The sequence below is a fragment of the Electrona antarctica genome (assembly GCF_951216825.1).
Source record: "Electrona antarctica genome assembly, chromosome: 10".
Classification (NCBI taxonomy): domain Eukaryota; kingdom Metazoa; phylum Chordata; class Actinopteri; order Myctophiformes; family Myctophidae; genus Electrona; species Electrona antarctica.
The window spans coordinates 28,461,006-28,481,093 of record NC_136791.1 but is presented as its reverse complement, the minus strand read 5'-3'; the positions used below and the strand labels follow the sequence as shown (position 1 = coordinate 28,481,093).

Genomic DNA, 20,088 nt, shown 5'->3' with positions numbered 1-20,088 from the left:
GGGCCTGGCTGGAAACAAGTTCTTAGAGCTTAGCCCAGATACCCTGGGTAAATATAGATTTCATTTCATTTCATTTCAGACAGACAGACAGACAGAGGCCATAGGCTGAGGCGGCCACGGACCCTCATTTGATACCGTTTTGATATCGAAGACCCTGTATGCTGTAGTATCGAACGTGCAAACGGAACCAAATGGACCCGTAACTTCATATAAGGGTCCATTTGGTTCCTTTTGTACGCTGAGTTTCAATTCAATTCAAATTTATTTACATTAAGGGTCCATTTGGTTCCCAACAATCAATCATTTGGCTAGGGACCCCCTGGTTTTGTAAGTAAGAAAGTTACTCTTGGGTAGGCATAATAAAGCCTGGGCTTCAGCCTACACCTTTTCACTGTTACCTCTGTATATGTTTAAAGCACTAAGTGTAAATAAGGGCCGTAAGGGTTTTCAAAGTGAAGTCATGAATGACGGACTCATCTTCAAAGTGTTGTCCCATTCCTTTCACTACAATGTGGAGCTCTTGCAGCCTCTCACCCTCAAGCACTTAGACTAAAGAGTAGGCCTATACACTACAGCCAAAGACTATACAGGTTATCGGGAAGTGGGGTGCTGAGGCCACTGCAGCACCCCCTGGTGGTGGTGGTGGCTGTAAAAAGCATATTTTTTGTAGATTTCTATTTCATTTTTTGTTTGTTATCCACAAATATATCTATTACACCAATAATGTATTTATCTTTGGGGAATAAAATAGATGTTGACAAAGAATAATAGGCCTATGTAATATATGGTTGTCTGTTGCTTAGGTAGTAGGAACCTTTGTAACAGGTACTGTGTGACACAGGAACCTGTTAATGGTTGCACCTCTGTTCACATGAGCTGCAGAGCATGTTGCAAACTCATTTAATAAACTATTGCTCGGTTGGATTAATTCATGGGGAAAGGGAAGGCACTTTCTCCCAAATATAGGTAAGACATACATTATTGTTTTGCTGTTGCTGCTTCTGCCGCCGTGCAGAAATGGGCTGTTAAAATGTGTCATTGACCGTCTAGCCTCTGCTCTGTGATTTGCATAATACAACAGGCTCTTTAATTTACAATACAAGTAACTGTAAAATCCAACACAGACTGTTGGTGACATAGAACACTGTGTTTGTAGTATGTGTGTCACCTGTAAAGTAAAACATACAACAGACAACAATGCTTTTCAATGTGTTTATTGACAGGATGGATATGAACATTATGGAGGCTCTTTAACGTAATGCTTCTCAAACATGTTCATGTCAAGGACCCCAAAATGATCTATTTGTCTGTGGACCCCCGTCTGTGACAGCATAGACCCCATGAGAGAACATTTGTATTGTTACAATGTTTCAACACAATTTAAACTTTCATAATTATTTCAGGTTATTTTCAAAGCATATTTAAAATAGTAGATGAAAAGCTGACAATGCTGAGAAGCTGGATGAAAGATAGAGATGCAGTGAAAAGAGTTTCTGTAGATTCAGGTAGATCATAGCCGCAATTTGCAACTCTATATTTTTTTACAATGGGATGAATATAGCCCTGAAACATGACTGCCATGATAATCATCATGACAGTCATGACGCAACTGCAGCCTGTTTTACGCGATCGCTACATTTACAGTCCAAACGTGTATATAAACATTCCGTTTTCAAATATAAAGTACTCACAATTTGTCCCACGGGTGTTAGAGATTTGTTGGTACAGCGATTAGCATTGCTGCATCCCGCGTTGTTTAATAAAAAGCATTTTTATCCGAGCTGTTTTTTTGCCATTGGCTTTCAACTACGCGCCCCTATCGGTCAGGAGGAGTGTGGCAGTCTGAAACACTGGGTGTGTTCGATATAGGCACGCTGACAGCACTGCCAATACAGACTAATAGGCGAGTGCGCTCCCGGTGTGCAACTTTGTATTTCCCAAACGAACCCCGTTTGAGAAAAGTAGCCGGGGAGCTCGGATAAAAATGCTTTTTATTAAACAACGCGGGATGCAGCAATGCTAATCGCTGTACCAGCAAATTTATAACACCCGTGGGACAAATTGTGAGTACTTTATATTTGAAAACGGAATGTTTATATACACGTTTGGACTGTAAATGTAGCGATCGCGTAAAACAGGCTGCAGTTGCGTCATGACTGTCATGATTATCATGGCAGTCATGTTTCAGGGCTAGGATGAATATAGAGTTGCAATACCCTCCATTGACTCCCCACTCATCATATTGGGTTTGCGATCTGCTGGTCTTAAACAACGTTAAACTCACCAACATTGCAGCTGTAGTCCAAGCTTGAATTATCCTCTTTCAATCTGCCAAGCTTGTTTTTCATAAAAATCCCCCGTAGACATGTTGTGAGCTACTTTCTGTCCAAAATATTCCACAAGTGATATTCCTGCCGTAATATTCAACCTGCCGTAAAACAAGACGTGTGGGAGAGCGCTTGTTTAATAGAAGGCCGTGCGTGACGAGGCGTCGCGCTGCGTCGGCCTCTTCTTTGGGTGTCTTACCTGCGCAGGTAAGATTCTATTAAACAAGCACTCTCCCACACGTCTGGGGAGTCATTGGAGGGTATTGCAACTCTATATTCATCCCATTGTAAAAAAATAGAGTTGCAAATTGCGGCTAGGTAGATCAGAGGACTGGCTAGCATATCGCTCTTTAAGAAACAAAGTGACCCAAATTACCTATACTACCAATCTAGAATTGAAGAAATTATACATGATAGTAAAAAACGCTGGAGTATTCTCAATCAAATCATGGGTAGAGATAAAATGGGCAAAACACCATCATTTATTGAATCAGGTGAACGCTTCATCACCAAGCCTCAAGAATTTGCTGATTTATTTCAACAATTATTTCACAAGTAAAATTGATTACAATTTAGGAATGTACAATTTACACCATAAGAAATGGCATGCTGCCTGCAAACGGTCATCTATCTGAATCAATTATTAAAAAGTGTATCATGCAGGACAAAATATAATGGAAATTTGAATTTCCATTCTCTAATGTATCTGAAATTAAAAATCTAATCTAAATCGTATCTGAATTGAAATCTTAACAAACCCTGTGGTCATGATAATCTAGACAGGAGACTCTTAAAGCTGTCAACTGGAATTATAGCTCGTCCTTTATAGACCAGAACACTCTATAAAGTAATGGTACCAGTAGCAGTGTTACAAATAGAATAGACCAGAACACTCTATAAAGTAATGGTACCAGTAGCAGTGTTACAAATAGAATAGACCAGAACACTCTATAAAGTGATGGTACCAGTAGCAGTGTTGCAAATAGAATAGACCAGAACACTCTATAAAGTAATGGTACCAGTAGCACTGTTACATAGAATAGACCATAACACTCTATAAAGTAATGGTACCAGTAGCAGTGTTACATAGAATAGACCAGAACACTCTATAAAGTAATGGTACCAGTAGCAGACAGTGTTACATAGAATAGACCAGAAAAGCAGGGCTGCCAAGTCTCACGCTTTGAGAGTGAGAGTCACGCAATTTGACCTTTTACCACGCACCACGCCACACCTCTCATTTCTCACGCACGCACAATACGCACGCCGAGGGGGGCATAAAATGTGCCAAAAAAGCCAAGCCGGCTATCATAATAACAATTTTCTCCGCGGCTCCGCCGCGTAATAACGCGCGCCCATGTGTGCGTCCTCACAAACGGCAAAATAGCCGATCTGCAGGAGATCATGCAGCGCTGTTATATGCAGTAGAAGGGTAACCAGGCAGTGGACCACCAAATCGTCAGCAGGGTCCCTGACTGTGACGCATGGAAATGAGCCATGCAGAGTTTAACATCGCATCGAAATATTTTTCATGGAAGACAATATAGCCTCCACAAGTTACAACATTAAGTGAGTAAGTCACAAGTGACTATCTCTCTTCTATACTGGTGTGTGGCGTCTCTTGCGTGATATGAGGAACGGTGCCAGTAGCCTACGCACATTATAGGGACAAAGTCGTGTGTGTGTGTGTGTGTGTGTGTGTGTGTGTGTGTGTGTGTGTGTGTGTGTGTGTGTGTGTGTGTGTGTGTGTGTGTGTGTGTGTGTGTGTGTGTGTATGTGTGTGAAGGGGGAGGGGCCGCATCGCAACTTGTCGTTATAGTTCTGTTCAGTGAGGGGGGGGGGGGGGGCATAGAGAGAGAGAGAGAGAGAGACCACAGATGTGTGGGCATGGGGAAATTAAAAATAAGGCATTTTCCCAAATTCCAGTTTTCTGACTTTTTATTTCACAACATATTCCCCAATTTCCACTGAGATTATGGGGTGAATGAATGTGGCCAGACCCATCTTCTCTTTCTGTCATAGTGACATAACATTGTCCTGCATCAGATCATGTCCAAATCAGGTTCTCCAATCTCCAGTAGCCTCTTCAGTTTTTTGAAGATTTTTTGAGTGGTGCAACGGCAACCACTCCCTTACGGAGCTATGTGTGTGGCTGGCTGGGTCTGAGCACTATGTGTGTGGATTGCTGGCTGGCTGGGTCTGAGCACTATGTGTGTGGCTTGCTGGCTGGCTGGCTGGGTCTGAGCACTTTGTGTGTGTGGATTGCTGGCTGGCTGGCTGGGTCTGAGCACTATGTGTGTGGCTTGCTGGCTGGCTGGCTGGGTCTGAGCACTATGTGTGGCTTGCTGGCTGGCTGGCTGGCTGGGTCTGAGCACTATGTGTGTGGCTTGCTGGCTGGCTGGCTGGGTCTGAGCACTATGTGTGTGGCTTGCTGGCTGGCTGGCTGGCTGGGTCTGAGCACGAAAACAGCGTGGTGGTTTTGCACCACCTGTGCGCAACCGGGGACCCCCACACGGAGTTGCACCACTCTAGGGTGGGATGTCTGTATTCCTCTAAAATTGGCCTTTTTTAACATTGATTTAGAGTCTAAATCAATGTTAAAAAAGGCCAAATCGACATTAAAAAAGGCCAATTCTTTTTCGCCGCCGCCCAAGGTCTCACTCTTGGCATTTTCTGAAACTTGGCAGCCCTGAGAAAACTCTATAAAGTAATGGTACCAGTAGCAGACAGTGTTACATAGAATAGACCAGAACACTCTATAAAGTGATGGTACCAGTAGCAGTGTTACATAGAATAGACCAGAACACTCTATAAAGTAATGGTACCAGTAGCAGTGTTACATAGCATAGACCATAACACTCTATAAAGTAATGGTACCAGTAGCAGACATTGTTACATAAAATAGACCTGAACACTTTATAAAGTAATGGTACCAGTAGCAGACAGTGTTACATAGAATAGACCAGAACACTCTATAAAGTAATGGTACCAGTAGCAGACAGTGTTACATAGAATAGACCAGAACACTCTAATTGTGGACATTTTAATTGTGGAAGACGGTACAATAATTACTTTGGTTAAATGTAACATGTTGTGAGTGTGACAGTACCATCAATATTTACACATAATTGCTCATTAATAACCACTTAAACCTGACCGGGGTCCACCCGGGGCTGTATAATAGGACTGCTAGTATTTCCCTCTGATTGCTCTCAGCGCTCATCAGAATGTGATTGTAAGACTAGCCCAGGCTCTATATGGGTCATCAGAATGTGATTGTAAGACTAGCCCAGGCTCTATATGGGTCATCAGAATGTGATTGTAAGACTAGCCCAGGCTCTATATGGGTCATCAGAATGTGATAGTAAGACTAGCCCAGGCTCTATATGGGTCGTCAGAATGTGATTGGTTGTAAGACTAGCAAATCTCTTTGACAGATATCTCTACACCAAATCTCTTTGACAGATATAGCAGATCTACAAGCTCACGCTTGAGATTGAGTCGGGGCCTTATACAGTATATATGCAATGTTTTTGCCAAATGTGTGCCAAAGAATCGCAGATAATTTAATTTTCTACGCATATTTGGTGAATAATGTGCAGTATTTAGTCTTCATACATAACGAAGACTGAACATATGTTTACTGAGCATACATATCCGTATAGTATTTTATATTAGTATCATACTCATTGTTATACATTTATTAGTATATAAACATACTTATAGTAAGCGACTAAGCGTTTATTAATGTGTGCCAATACAAAATTGAAATGTGAGTACTTTGTCCTCCATTTAATTGAACCTTTTGGGGATTTTTTCAATTCCTACTTTTTATATACATGTATACTTAATAATATGTTAGTAACTTAGTATATATTATATTTATAAAACATACTTACTCCACAGTTGGTGCACTTGGCTTTCAGCAGCAGTCAGCCTGGTTTCTATGGTGGTCAGCTGAGCAAGATGAGCTGAAATCAGTACATTAATCAGTACATTAGCATTAAGTCATACAGTAAATACTCATGCACTTTCACTGTTGAGTGAGTAAGCTTAATATATTTCCATTATGGATTATATGGATTATACAGTAAATTATATGATCAAAAAAGCGGTATCTATTCTCTGAGATTAATTAAAGTAATTAAAGGAGTAGTTCACCAAAAATATGACTTAATTACACACCCCATGAAGCCTTGAATTCATGGAGATTTTTGAGGGGTGCTTTGCCGAGCTTTGTCTGTTTGTGTGACCAAAAACACAATGATTTGATTGGCTGATCACCCCATAGCGATGATTTGATTGGCCGAGGATAAAATGTGAAGGCAGAAAAAAAGTGAAGATGCCAAACGTGATTGGCCGGAATGACATTTGTGATGATTTGATTGGCTGAGCACGGAATGTGATGTATGATGATAAGAGCGCCCCTCACTTCACACAGGTGTGTTTTTCCTTATTTTTTTTGAATTCCAATAAGCATATAATTTAATGACCGGCTGAGTTGTGGTCAATTCAAGGCTTCAAGGTGGGGTGTGTAACTGATAAGTCATTTTTGGGTGAACTAACCCCAAAGTCCCTTTTCAACACTACATGTATCCTTGCATTCACTGAACACCATCTTGATCAAATTACCGTCACTTTCTTCCTTTAAGTCTTCAACCTGGACGTCACTGGTGTTGAGTCGGATCTCAAAGCCTTCAACTAGACTCTCACTAGTATTAAGTCTAGTCTCAAAGCCTTCAATCTGACTCTCACTAGCACTAAGTCTGGTCTCAAAGCCTTCAACTAGACTCTCACTAGTATTAAGTCTAGTCTCAAAGCCTTCAATCTGATTCTCACTAGCACTAAGTCTGGTCTCAAAGCCTTCAACTTGACTCTCACTAGCACTAAGTCTGGTCTCAAAGCCTTCAACTTGACTCTCACTAGCATTAAGTCTGGTCTGGAGAACTTCCACTTGGCCTTCACTGGTGGTGAGTCTAGTTTGGAGGTCTGCAACATGGACCTCACTGGTGCCGAGTCTGGTTTGGAGGTCTGCAACATGGACCTCACTGGTACTGAGTCTGGTTTGGAGGTCTGCAACATGGACCTCACTGGTGCCGAGTCTGGTTTGGAGGTCTTTCACGTTGCTCTCGCTAGCACTCAATTTGGCAGCCATTACTGAAAAACATCACAGAGCAACATTATGTTAAACTATGAAACATTTTAAACACATTTCAGCCTGTATACCTTTACAACTTCTTCCAGCTCCATTGTGACCATGCTAACCTGTCATGAACCCCTTCTGCTTCATGGCTTCTTCCTCGCTGGCGGCCAGTCTCTCCTCGCTGGCGGCCATTCTCTCCTCGCTGGCGGCCAGCCTCTCCTCGCTGGCGGCCAGTCTCTCCTCGCTGGCGGCCAGTCTCTCTTCGCTGGCGGCCAGCCTCTTCTCGCTGATTCCCAGCCTGGTCTCTGTGTTGCTCAGCGTACCAGTCTGTAGCACCACGGTGGCTCCCAGCCTGTGCACCATGTCTCTAAGCTCCATCAGCTCCCCCGAGAGGTCAGGTGTGAAGAGGGAACCTGGTCCGGCATTTCTCTGTCTCTCGCTGAACAGTCCGTTCTCTCCCGGAGCCCCAGCAGCCCCAGACAGACAGAACAGTAAAACAAGCAAAGCCACACAGCCCTTCATCCTGAAGCTGAGTCACTATCGAGTCACTACCGAGTCACTATCGTGCACCTGCTTTTTATATCCCCTACCTGCTCGTCCACCAACACTAGACACGTCACCGTGCCCAGTGGAAAGTTAGTGTACTGGACACTAATTGGTGTCAAGGACCACCTGAGAACTACAACATGTGCTTTGATAAGATCTGGCAACGTTGCATATCCTGGTTCTGAAAAGAGTGGCTGTGAATATGTGTAATGTTATCAGCTGTCGTTGTTTTAAAGTAAGAGTATGGTGTGATGTGCTCCATGTGGTTAAAATGTGCCTTGAGATATTATATAACTGAAATGATCAATTAAAAATAGATTATTTCTCCACCAGACATGAAGCACAATGCCTGTCTCTGTCTAAAGGTGTTTGATCCACCAGACATAAAGCACAATGTCTCTGTCTCTGTCTAAAGGTGTTTGTGTCGAGATCAGTATTCTGTCCACTGATCTGAGAACACAGAATGTCAGATAACATAAAATGTGCATCTTTTTTTAAAGTTGTTTCTTTTTCCATTTTTCAGTCAGTCTGTCTTAGATCATTCACATCATTTCAAAATCTTCTTATTCAGTTCAAGTGTACTTATCGTGCTTCAAATGTCAAAACATCTACAAGTCAAGGGGGGGGGGGGGGTGCACATGTGTAAGTTTATTTATATAATGCAAAACATTGATATAATAGTATGATGGATAGCCACTACAAGACGAGACAAGTTTATTTATATAACACATACAAGTCTTTTAGGGTTCTGAACCAATCCATTGTCAGTGGAAACACTCTGAACTGATTAAATATTAATATAAACATTTAATACGAACAAGAAACCCAGTTTAAAATGGACTTTCCATTTTAAACTAGCTTCATTTTAAACTAGCTTTGCTGAGATGTGATGCTGGTACAGTAGTTGTAATAGTTTATCCTACAATCATTAAGATTTCATGTTATAATGTTGTCTTTGATACAATGTCAACCAAACACCAAAAATTAAAATAGCATTCAGTCTTGTTTAGTTGTTAAATTTAAGGCGTCAACAGAAATGTTACTTTATAGCACTTTATTGTCATATTAACGGTATCTAAATATGTAAATCTTTCCCCCAAAGATACAGTTTATATCACGATGAAAACTGGGGAGAATATTTGGTTCCATTTAGGACACTGAAAATAACTTTTATACTTGGTGTTTAACCACTTAAACCCCAGCATTCCTATTCTGGGGGGAACATTCACCGCAAATCTACAAGCTCAGTATAGTATACTAAAATTACAGTATCATATCAATTGCACAATGCAGGATGTAAAGTGTTGTGTGTGTGTGTGTGTGTGTGTGTGTGTGTGTGTGTGTGTGTGTGTGTGTGTGTGTGTGTGTGTGTGTGTGTGTGTGTGTGTGTGTGTGTGTGTGTGTGTGTGTGTGTGTGTGTGTGTGTGTGTGTGTGTGTGTGTGTGTGTGTGTGTGTGTGTGTGTGTGTGTGTGTGGTCACAGCATGACTAACGCACTCTCATTCTGTCATAAGTAATAATTCATGTGTAATATACATAGTTGACCGGGGTCCCCCATGGCTCCTTACTAGATACGCTCCTTTTTTCTCTAAACACTAAACTCTTGTTGTCAGAAATAGTCAACCTACAAGTTGTACAAGGTTGTTGATCTGCTCATTTCTTTTCGGAATGTTTGCCCCAGAATAGTACTTTAGTTTAAAAACAATGCATTACAGTACATAACAAAAAGGTAATTTAGAAAATAACAGTCCTAAAAGGTCCTAAACAAAACTTCAACTTTGATTTAGCAGTAACTGAAAAACGAATTATGTTTGCTAGTCCAAGTGTGAAAAGTACAAACAAGGACATGTGGATTGCATACATTTTGAGTGTCAATATAGACCTGCGCAGCGTAGCAATATGATAGTATCACCACCAGGCTCCGCCAAACTACACTACACTTCACCTCTGTATAGGTAGATACTTGTTTAAATAAATAAATAGATATATAGTATAGTAAAGAACAGAGACTCATACCAACCATGGTACCTTTTGCTATTTATTAAATAATAAATGCATATTTCTATATTTAGGGATATTAATGTATTAGATTTGTCAATTATTTACTAATTAAAAAATAATAATCAGTGGACAGAATAAATACTGGTGTCGACACAAACACCTTTAGACAGAGAAGTTGTACATGAACACAAAACATTGTGCTTTATGTCTGTTGAAGAAATGATCTATATTATTAAGTGATCATTTCATTTACCTGAAAACCTCAAGACACATTTTAAACTCACCACAACCGTATTATTTTATATAACAACGACAGCTGATCACATTAAGCAGGGGCCGCATGTGGCCCACGGGCCGCGGGTTGAGTAGCACTGCTCTATCCTTCCTTATCCTGCTACAAAAGAAAGCCATAAGAGTTGTTAATAAAGGCCCACCATGATCTACTTCCACCCTACTACTCACTACTGTAGGTGTTGTAATTGTTTGTTCCAAGAGAATTGAGTATTAAACACTTTTCTTATTTATTAATCAGTGATAATCTGTTCATTATAAATGTTCTCTTCACATGTTGTGAATGAAGTCTCATTTTGTAACTTCATCATTAATCAGCATGTTTTTGTTCATTGAGGTTTTTCCATAGAGATGGAAATGTGGTTTTTTACTGTGGGGTTCCTTAATTTTTAGACTAGTCGTTTAGTCTCTGTTACAAAATAAATTTGTAAACATTTCAAAATAATACTGACATTTTTAGCCCTTTATTTTGGAATTTTGCTGTGTGGCCTCTGAGCCATCTTAAGTTAAGTAGCCCTGCTATAGTTGCTGAGTGTCGCCTGAGCCGTCTTAAGTTAAGTAGCCCTGCTATAGAGTCAATGTGGTTAAAAACCAAAGTGTAATATGTCTTTCTTCTGGACCTGGAGTTCCCTACTGACAGTGGAGCTGCTGGTTGACTTTGTCTCCCAGCCTGTTTCCTGTCAGGTGTTGTTGAAGAGCCGCTCCATCTCAGCACTCTGTTCTGCTGTGAAGTGTCTCCTCCTCCAGTCTCCTAGCTCACCCCCTAGACTCTGTTCTGCTGTGAAGTGTCTCCTCCTCCGGTCTCCTAGCTCACCCCCTAGACTCTGTTCTGCTGTGAAGTGTCTCCTCCTCCAGTCTCCTTGCTCAGGGGTTCTCAACCTTTTTGGCCGGGGACCCCCGAAAATGATTTGGCAACGTCTCGGGACCCCCGCCCCGCCCCCTCTCGACCCCCAATATAAATTGACTGCTACAATAACCTTAATAATAGACAATACACCATAAATAAATACTGAAACCAGATATAATCATTAGGAAGGTGTATGCATGTACTATGTGTACCATGTAAACTCTTAATTTTCGATTTTCCATCCATTCAGTTGGGGGGAAAAATATATATATATATATATATATATATATATATATATATATATATATATATATATATTTTTTGAAAAATAATTTGGGGACCCCCCAAAATAATTTGGCGACCCCCCGAGGGGTCGCGACCCACGGGTTGAGAACCCCTGTCCTAGCTCACCTACAGCAGAGACATGGACAGAGAGCAAGCTGAGTGAGAGGGACACAGTTTAGGACACAGTGTAGGACACAGTGTAGGACACAGTGTAGGAGACAGTGTAGGACACAGTGTAAAGCCCAAACCTCGGGGACCGCATGTAATTCAGACAGGGCATTAGTCCACACACACACACAAACACACACACACACACACACACACACACACACACACGCACACACGGTTTACTTTCAGGAGCTCTGGTCCGAAGAATTGCATCAGCACCTGTAGCTGCAGCTGCCATCTTCCCCACAACGCCAAAGATCCAGTTGAAACCTGATGCACGCACTCTGAGAGAGAGAGAGAGAGACAGAGAGAGAGAGAATGTTATATTAGATTAGACTTTATCGTCCCAGCCTATATATTAGTTTCCACATCAGGCCATTCTACACAGAAACACACAATAAACACAGTAGTAACACTACACAGCAACATATACAGCCTGGTATAGACAATACTCTCCATTAATGCATCCACAAACAAGGCTTTGGTTTAAGACAAAACTTCTACTAAATCGAGTCCCCCACATTTGATCAAGCATCCCAATTTTGGGCATGTCATTAGCTGTTGGTGAAAATAGTGCTTAAAATCTTGTACAGTAGGGTGGCAGTAGCAGCTTACTGTGAAGTGTGGGGGTGTGGGAATGACATTTTCTTGCTCAATCTATAACGTGCAGTTTGTGCATTCTGTCACAAGCTGGTTTTAAGTTAACTATACCCTTTTTGTGCAGATCTGCAAGCTCACTTGTGTGTGCGTGTGTAACTATGTGCATAGGCTTATATGTGTTTCTTACCTTTTTCTGCTGCTGCAAACAGCAAAGCCAACGCAGACAGCTGCCACCGAGAGCAGAAGGTCCACTATCTGGACGTCATGTCCACATGCTGAGCTGTGCTGTTACTGTACTAGTCTATAGTCTTGTTTTTGAAGCTCAGACTTTGAACTCTGAAGTCCAGGGATATAATTAATTATGATGCTTCATAAAACACAAGAGCCGTGAGATGAATGTTTAAATGTCTCTATGAAAATAAATGAATTCATAGAGCTCCTAATTGTATTGTATTTGTAGCCACTGTTCTGTAAAGCCTGATGCTTGGGGCTATTTGGGGCTTCACATGGAAACGTTTGGGAACCTGCAGTCTAGTGTAAAATCCATCACTATACCACCACCTAGAGGCCATGCTGCCACCCTGCACACAATATTCTATCACTCCACTTTTATACTATGTATGCTGTTTTTCTTTATTGTCTCAACCAGGCCGAAGGCATGGGGAGAGAGTATGTTTTGCACTCCGTCCGTGTGTGTGTGTGTGTGTGTGTGTGTGTCCGTCCGTCCGTCCGTCCGTCCGTCCGTCCGTCCTTCCGTCCGTCCGTTACCAGCTAATCTCCGGCACCGTTAACCCGGTCGATGCCAAACTTTGCACACACACTCCCTGGATGCCAACGATGAACCTCTGCCCCGCATTTTCCAGAACGGCCTGTTATAGCGCCACCATGAGGCAGCTTTTCACATTTTTATTACCTAAAACTGCACCGATCTGCGTGACATGTTGCATGCACACTCCCTAGAGGCCAAGGACAAACCTTTGACCTGCATTTTCCGCATCTGCCTTTTATAGCGCCACCAGGAGGCCGACTTTTGTAAAACACATTTTTGGATATTACTCCTCCAGATTCTGTCCAAAAATCTCACAAATCGTTACACAGTATCTCTATGGTCATGTGCTCAAGTCGGATCTGTCCGATATTTCATATTCCATCCTAATTGGCTATAATTGGCTTTCACAGTTTGCAAGATTGCCCCGTTTTGAACAAAAGCCTCATGAACGCAGCATGCAATTTACGTGAAATCTTTCACACATTTTCTTACTAGACTGAGGAATATATCCCACCCTTTTCACATTGGCCTGTTATAGCGCCACCAACAGGTTGATTTTTTGCAAAACACATTTTTGGAACAAAATGCCTCAAATCATCCAATTGCCATCAAAGGCAAACATGTTTATATTATTCCTAAACATTTTGCCAAACATCTCACACAGTCCTATCCTCCTGGTGGAGACCTGTGCCCAGAAGGGCACTTTTTCTAGTTTTTTATCTTTTAAGATGTGTTCTGTCTTTTCACTTTTGTTTGCATTAAAATGAGGGCATACAGACAGACAGATGCCAGGTCCTTAGGAGCAAGGCTGAAGCACTCCAAAAATATATATTTTTGAAATAATGACATTTTTTGAAGGGAAGACCTCCGCACACTCGACTTACTATTATGATAACAGGTGCGTCTGCGACAAAGCAGCAGACTGCAGACATGTAGAGAGGGAGGGAGACCCGCACACTGTCACTTGCTGGTTCAAGAGCTTTTTATTTAATGTCAAATACAACAAAATAATGAAATAAAATAAAATTAAATGGAATAAAATAAAATCTCTGGTGACTATATTGAACAAATATGGGGAGGCGCCCATATTTTGTTGTTCTCCTCACAACAACAATGTTTCATTTGCTTGAAGTGGGGGATATCGTCACACACTTACCAAACTGGCAACCCCCCAAAATGCCATGTTAAGCCTGTAATAACGTTCATGTATTGGAAATTTGGAATGTATCACAGTCTTAATATTAATCAGTAAAACATACAACAGACAACAATGCTTTTCAATGTGTTTATTGACAGGATGGATATGAACATTATGGAGGCTCTTTAACGTAATGCTTCTCAAACATGTTCATGTCAAGGACCCCAAAATGATCTATTTGTCTGTGGACCCCCGTCTGTGACAGCATAGACCCCATGAGAGAACATTTGTATTGTTACAATGTTTCAACATAATTATTTCAGATTATTTTCAAAGCATATTGAAAATAGTATATGAAAAGCTGACAACGCTGAGAAGCTTGATGAAACATTTAATTTCATAATTATTTATTTCATTTCAGTTATGGTTTTACATGATTATATTCATTTTACTTTGTACTTTTTTACATATTCCATAACAGAAAAGAAAAGGAGCAGGAAGAAGATAAATCTCATCGATACCTGCCCCTATCTATCATTTAAAAAAAACATCTAATTGATGCTGCTGCCAACCATTAATGTTACATCACCATCAAATAACAAAGAGAGAAAACAAACAAAGACAAAAGAACATAGAGCTCAACAAGAGAACAAACAAAACAAAGCTGAGAGAATTAAAGAATATTATAATCTTTTTCCTTTTTAAACACTTTCTTAAACTGAAACACTGTTGTACAACTCTTCAAGATAGAGATGAAGTGAAAATAGTAGATTCAGGTAGATCAGAGGACTGGCTAGCATATCGCTCTTTAAGAAACAAAGTGACCAAATTAAATAGACAGGAAAAAAGCCTATACTACCAATCTAGAATTGAAGAAATTATACATGATAGTAAACGCTGGAGTATTCTCAATCAAATCATGGGTAGAGATAAAATGGGCAAAACACCATCATTTATTGAATCAGGTGAACGCTTCATCACCAAGCCTCAAGAATCTGCTGATTATTTCAACAATTATTTCATAAGTAAAATTGATACCATAAGAAATGGCATGCTGCCTGCAAACGGTCATCTATCTGAATCAATTATTAAAAAATATATCATGCAGAACAAAATATAATGGAAATTTGAATTTCCATTCCATAATGTATCTGAAATTAAAAAATCTAATGTATCTGAATTGAAATCTTAACAAACCCTGTGGTCATGATAATCTAGACAGGAGACTCTTAAAGCTGTCAACTGGAATTATAGCTCGTCCTTTATAGACCAGAACACTCTATAAAGTAATGGTACCAGTAGCAGTGCTACATATAATAGACCAGAACACTCTATAAAGTAATGGTACCAGTAGCAGACAGTGCTACATATAATAGACCAGAACACTCTATAAAGTAATGGTACCAGTAGCAGACAGTGTTACATAGAATAGACCAGAACACACTATAAGTAATGGTACCAGTAGCAGACACTGTTACATAACATAGACCAGAACACCACTGAAGACATTGTGGTTGTTTGAGTCATCAAGGAGCCTGACCCCTGCAGGTAAACGCATGTAAACTCTGTCTCTCTCCTCCAGCTCTACCATCATTCCACTAGATATCTGTTCATAACCTCTACTGGTTCCACAGTTATGTAAGAGTCTCTGCTCATTCTTAAACATGTGGACACAGAAATTATCTGACCAGTGGTTATATGCAGTATATGTGAAGTGATAGAGTCCTTTGACTGGTGCAGAGAAGACCCCTGAGAACACAGGATGAGAGAACACATTACATTAATAGAAATTCAAATTAATTAAAAAGTAAAACCTAAATTAAAAAGTCAGATCTACAAGTTGTGTGAGTTAAGAGGTTACTTTCCTCATCCCCTCTGGACTGTTGCTTTCAATGTGAAACACACAGTGGTGGAAAGTAACTAAGTACATTTACTTAACCCATTTAGACCTGAGGCCGATTTTAAAAAAGGCATTTAAAAACAGTTTTCTGAAAAACCCATGTTTCTATGTCAGTGGTGCTCAACCTTTCCATTTCAAGAACCCCCGGAATTATCTGTATTTGGCCGCCGATCCCCATCTGAAAATATGTTGTTCCAGGGATCCCCCAGAAGCAAAGATTTGAGTTTAAAACGTTCGCTCTGAAAGAATATTCAAAGATTTGCGCCACATTTTCACGATTTTCAAAAATAGCAGATCTACAAGCACTCAGTGCCACGCTATGAGCTTGTAGATCTGCTATTTTTCAATAGCTAAAGTATAACTGTTAACATAATGCTTAAAACACCAAAAGGGGTTCCCATTCAGAATGGGTGAAGTACTGTGTACTTAAGTAAAAAGTTTGGTATTTGTAGTTTACTTGAGTATTTAAAATGTCCAATACTTTTACTTCTACTCGGATCCAAATATTGTACTTTTACTCCTCTACATTTATTTGGAAACTAGTTATATGTTGATTTAAATTATTATTACAAAACAAAAAAGTATATTTCTACCTTTACTCAAGTAAACATTCAACATTTTGAATTCCAGACTTTTACTTGTAGCAGAGCAGTTCTATATTGCAGTAGCAACTTTGAGAACTTTTTGTAGATGTATTGTAGTTTAATCACCATGCCTGTAGATGGATTGTAGTTTAATCTCCACCCACCTGTAGATGGATTGTAGGCGTTGCCAACGTTACTGATGACTCTCTTGTAGACCAGAACGGTATCAGGACCAAACGGTCCAACTTGTCCATCATTACTCAAACCAGCAGAGAAGGCCACCTTCGGTTTGTCTGTCAACACGCAAAAAAACTCAATATAATAGATGGTACCGGGTATGTGCATGCATAAAGTGAGTGGCAAATCGAGTGGCAAAGTGAGAGGCAAAGTGAGTTTAACGTTGTTTAATACAATCAGATAGGACTTTTCTGTCAAGGCCAGAAAGTAGTTTCTTTGCCACTCAGTAGGCGTTCCCACATAACCTCCTGGTACAGTATTATGATAATGTCACGCGCATACCCTCTATACTATTATAATAATAATAATGAATTGCATTTTTATAGCGCTTTTCCAAGTGCTCAAAGCGCTTTACAATGGTTCATTCATTCATACATTGGGAGGTGAAGCGGCGAACAGTCGACGCCAGCGTCCTCACTTCCCACATTCACACACCAATGGTGGCAAGCTCACACCAACCGACTCATTGGAGGCAATGTAGGGTTCAGTGTCTTGCCCAAGGACACTTTGACATGTGGACAGGAGGAGCCGGGATTCGAACCGCCGACCCAGGGATCATTGGACGACCTGCTCTACCTCCTGAGCCACAGCCGCCCTATTAAGCCAATACATAAATCTTGCTGTATTATAGCAGCTTATCAGCTCCAACAAGACAAAGTAAAACTAAACAGTCACTAACAATACTCCATGGAATATTTCTGTCTGTCAAATACAGAGACAGGATTTATTATCATTTATCATTAATTACTTGAACCCTATTACCTCTGTTCTGGAAAATAGCAGATCTCTTACAATGTGTTGAACTGGGCCATGTTGTGCACTTGTAGATCTTCTATTTTCCAAAAAGATATATAGTGTAAAACATAAACTACCCTGTTTATGTTCTACACTATATATCTATATATTATAATATTCTAACATTATTCTGTCTGATCAGCAACACTACATTATAATATTCTAACATTATTCTGTTGGTGTGCGTAGCATCCTTTTGCACAGTATTTCCCTCTACACCAAATCTCTTTGACAGATATAGCAGATCTACAAGCTCACAACATGTCACATTACATTGTGAGTTTGTAGATCTGCATTTTTCCCCCCCAAATGTGTGCCAAAGAATAGTAGATCATTTAATTTTCTATGCATATTTGGGGAATTTGCAGTATTTATAGTCTTCATACATAATGAAGACTGAACATAATATGTTTACTAAGCATACATATAGTATTTTATATTAGTATATCATACTTTAATTCATATATAATTATTAATATATGAACATACTAAGCGTCTAAGCGTTTATTTATTAGTGTGTGCCAATACAAAAGTGGATATATGAGTACTTTGTCCTCCATTTAATTGAACCTTTTGGGGATTTTTTCAATTCTTACTTTTGATATACATGTATATTAATAATATGTTAGTATATATTATTATAAAACATACTTACTCCAAAGTTGGTGCACTTGGCTTTCAGCAGCAGTCAGCCTGGTTTCTATGGTGGTCAGCTGAGCAAGATGAGCTGAAATCAGTACATTAGTATTAAGTCACTCATCAATTCAAGTAATTAACATCAAAGTTAAGTTCCTTTTCAACGCTGCCCTTATTCACTGAACATCATCCTGTTCAAATTACCTTCACTTTCTTCCTTCAAGTCTTCGACATGGACCTCACTGGTGCTGAGTCTGGTTTGGAGGTCTGCAACATGTCTCTCACTGGTACTGAGTCTGGTTTGGAGGTCTGCAACATGGGCCTCACTGGTACTGAGTCTGGTTTGGAGGTCTGCAACATGGACCTCACTGGTACTGAGTCTGGTTTGGAGGTCTTTCACGAGCCTATCGCTAGCACTCAATTTGGCAGCCATTACTGAAAAACATCACAGAGCAACATTATGTTAAACTACGAAACATTTCAGCCTGTATACCTTTACAACTTCTTCCAGCTCCATTGTGACCATGCTAACCTGTCATGAACATCTTCTGCTTCTTGGCTTCTTCCTCGCTGGCTGCCACCCTGGTCTCCATGTTCCTCATCTTCTCTTGTTGCACCACCACCATGTCTCTCAGCTCCATCAGCGCCCCCCAGAGGTCAGGTGTGAAGAGGGAACCTGGTTCAGCATCGCTCTGTCTCTCGCTGACCGGTCCGTTCTCTCCCGGAGCCCCAGCAGCCCCAGACAGACAGAACAGTAAAACAAGCAAAGCCACACAGCCCTTCATCCTGAAGCCGAGTCACTATATGATACCGTGCACCTGCTTTTTATATTCTGTCCCTGCTCGTCCACGAACACTAAACACGTCACCTTGCCCAGTGGAAAGTTAGTGTACTGGACACTAAATGGTGTCAAGGACCACCTGAGAACTGCAACATGTGCTTTGATAAGACATGAACTAATATCCTGACTCTTAAGGCGAGACATGGTAGGTGAAATCATGATATTTCCTTATTTTGCTTCCTAAACATGTTTTCTTCCAAACTAAAGCAAAATAAACATTCAAAACACAGATTTAGATTTTTATTTTAGTAGTTTATTTTAGCCAATGACAGCTCGTTTTGCTGGGTGAAAATCCACCCTCTCAATTTTCATGATTGGTTGTTGGTACAAAGGAAGTGACCATATTTGGATCAAACCACAGTCAGCTCGAGGTCCAGACCTTTCCAATGATATATGGCATTATATGTTGTTGCCAAGATTTGGATGAGATATCTTGTCTCAAAATAGTGGCTTCAAATAAAACGTTTTGGAATTTTACAATACAATTCTTTAAAGGCTGTTTACTCAAAATTAGTTTTCCTAAATGGTAAATGGTAAATGGCGCCTTTATCCAAGGTGCTTTACATAGATTGTGCATTACATTCACCCATTCACACACACATTCATACACCGATTGCAGCGGAAGCCATGCAAGGTACCAACCAGCACATCGGGAGCAATTTGGGGTTCAGTGTCTTGCCCAAGGACACTTCGACATGTAGCCAGTAGGAGCCGGGATTCGAACCGCCGACCCATGGATCATTGGACGACCTGCTCTACCTCCTGAGCCACAGTCGCCCCTTTCCTCATACCTGGGACAAAGAATCTCCACTTCAGTTGCACTCACATACACCAAACTTTCCAGTCTTATTCATAACTATATTCTGCAGATATTTACAGATGGGTTTGTTGATATATCATTCACAGCCTGATTTACATCACATTTTATACCTAAAAACATGCCGAAAATTTGGTTTTTTATGCCTGTTGACACTATTTTCT

General features: G+C 40.5%; 1 protein-coding gene across 2 annotated transcripts in view; it reads left to right on the top strand.

Moving 5' to 3' along the window:
• The first annotated feature begins 828 nt into the window (after window positions 1-828).
• slc30a6 (solute carrier family 30 member 6) overlaps window positions 829-20,088 on the top strand; it is a 90,264-nt gene continuing 71,004 nt past the window's right edge. The window contains exon 1 of one of the 2 annotated variants that reach the window (XM_079511553.1): window positions 829-966. The gene's annotated coding sequence lies outside the window, so the exon portion shown is untranslated. The remainder of the gene's footprint in view (window positions 967-20,088) is intronic. The other variant, XM_079511554.1, reaches the window with a different exon arrangement.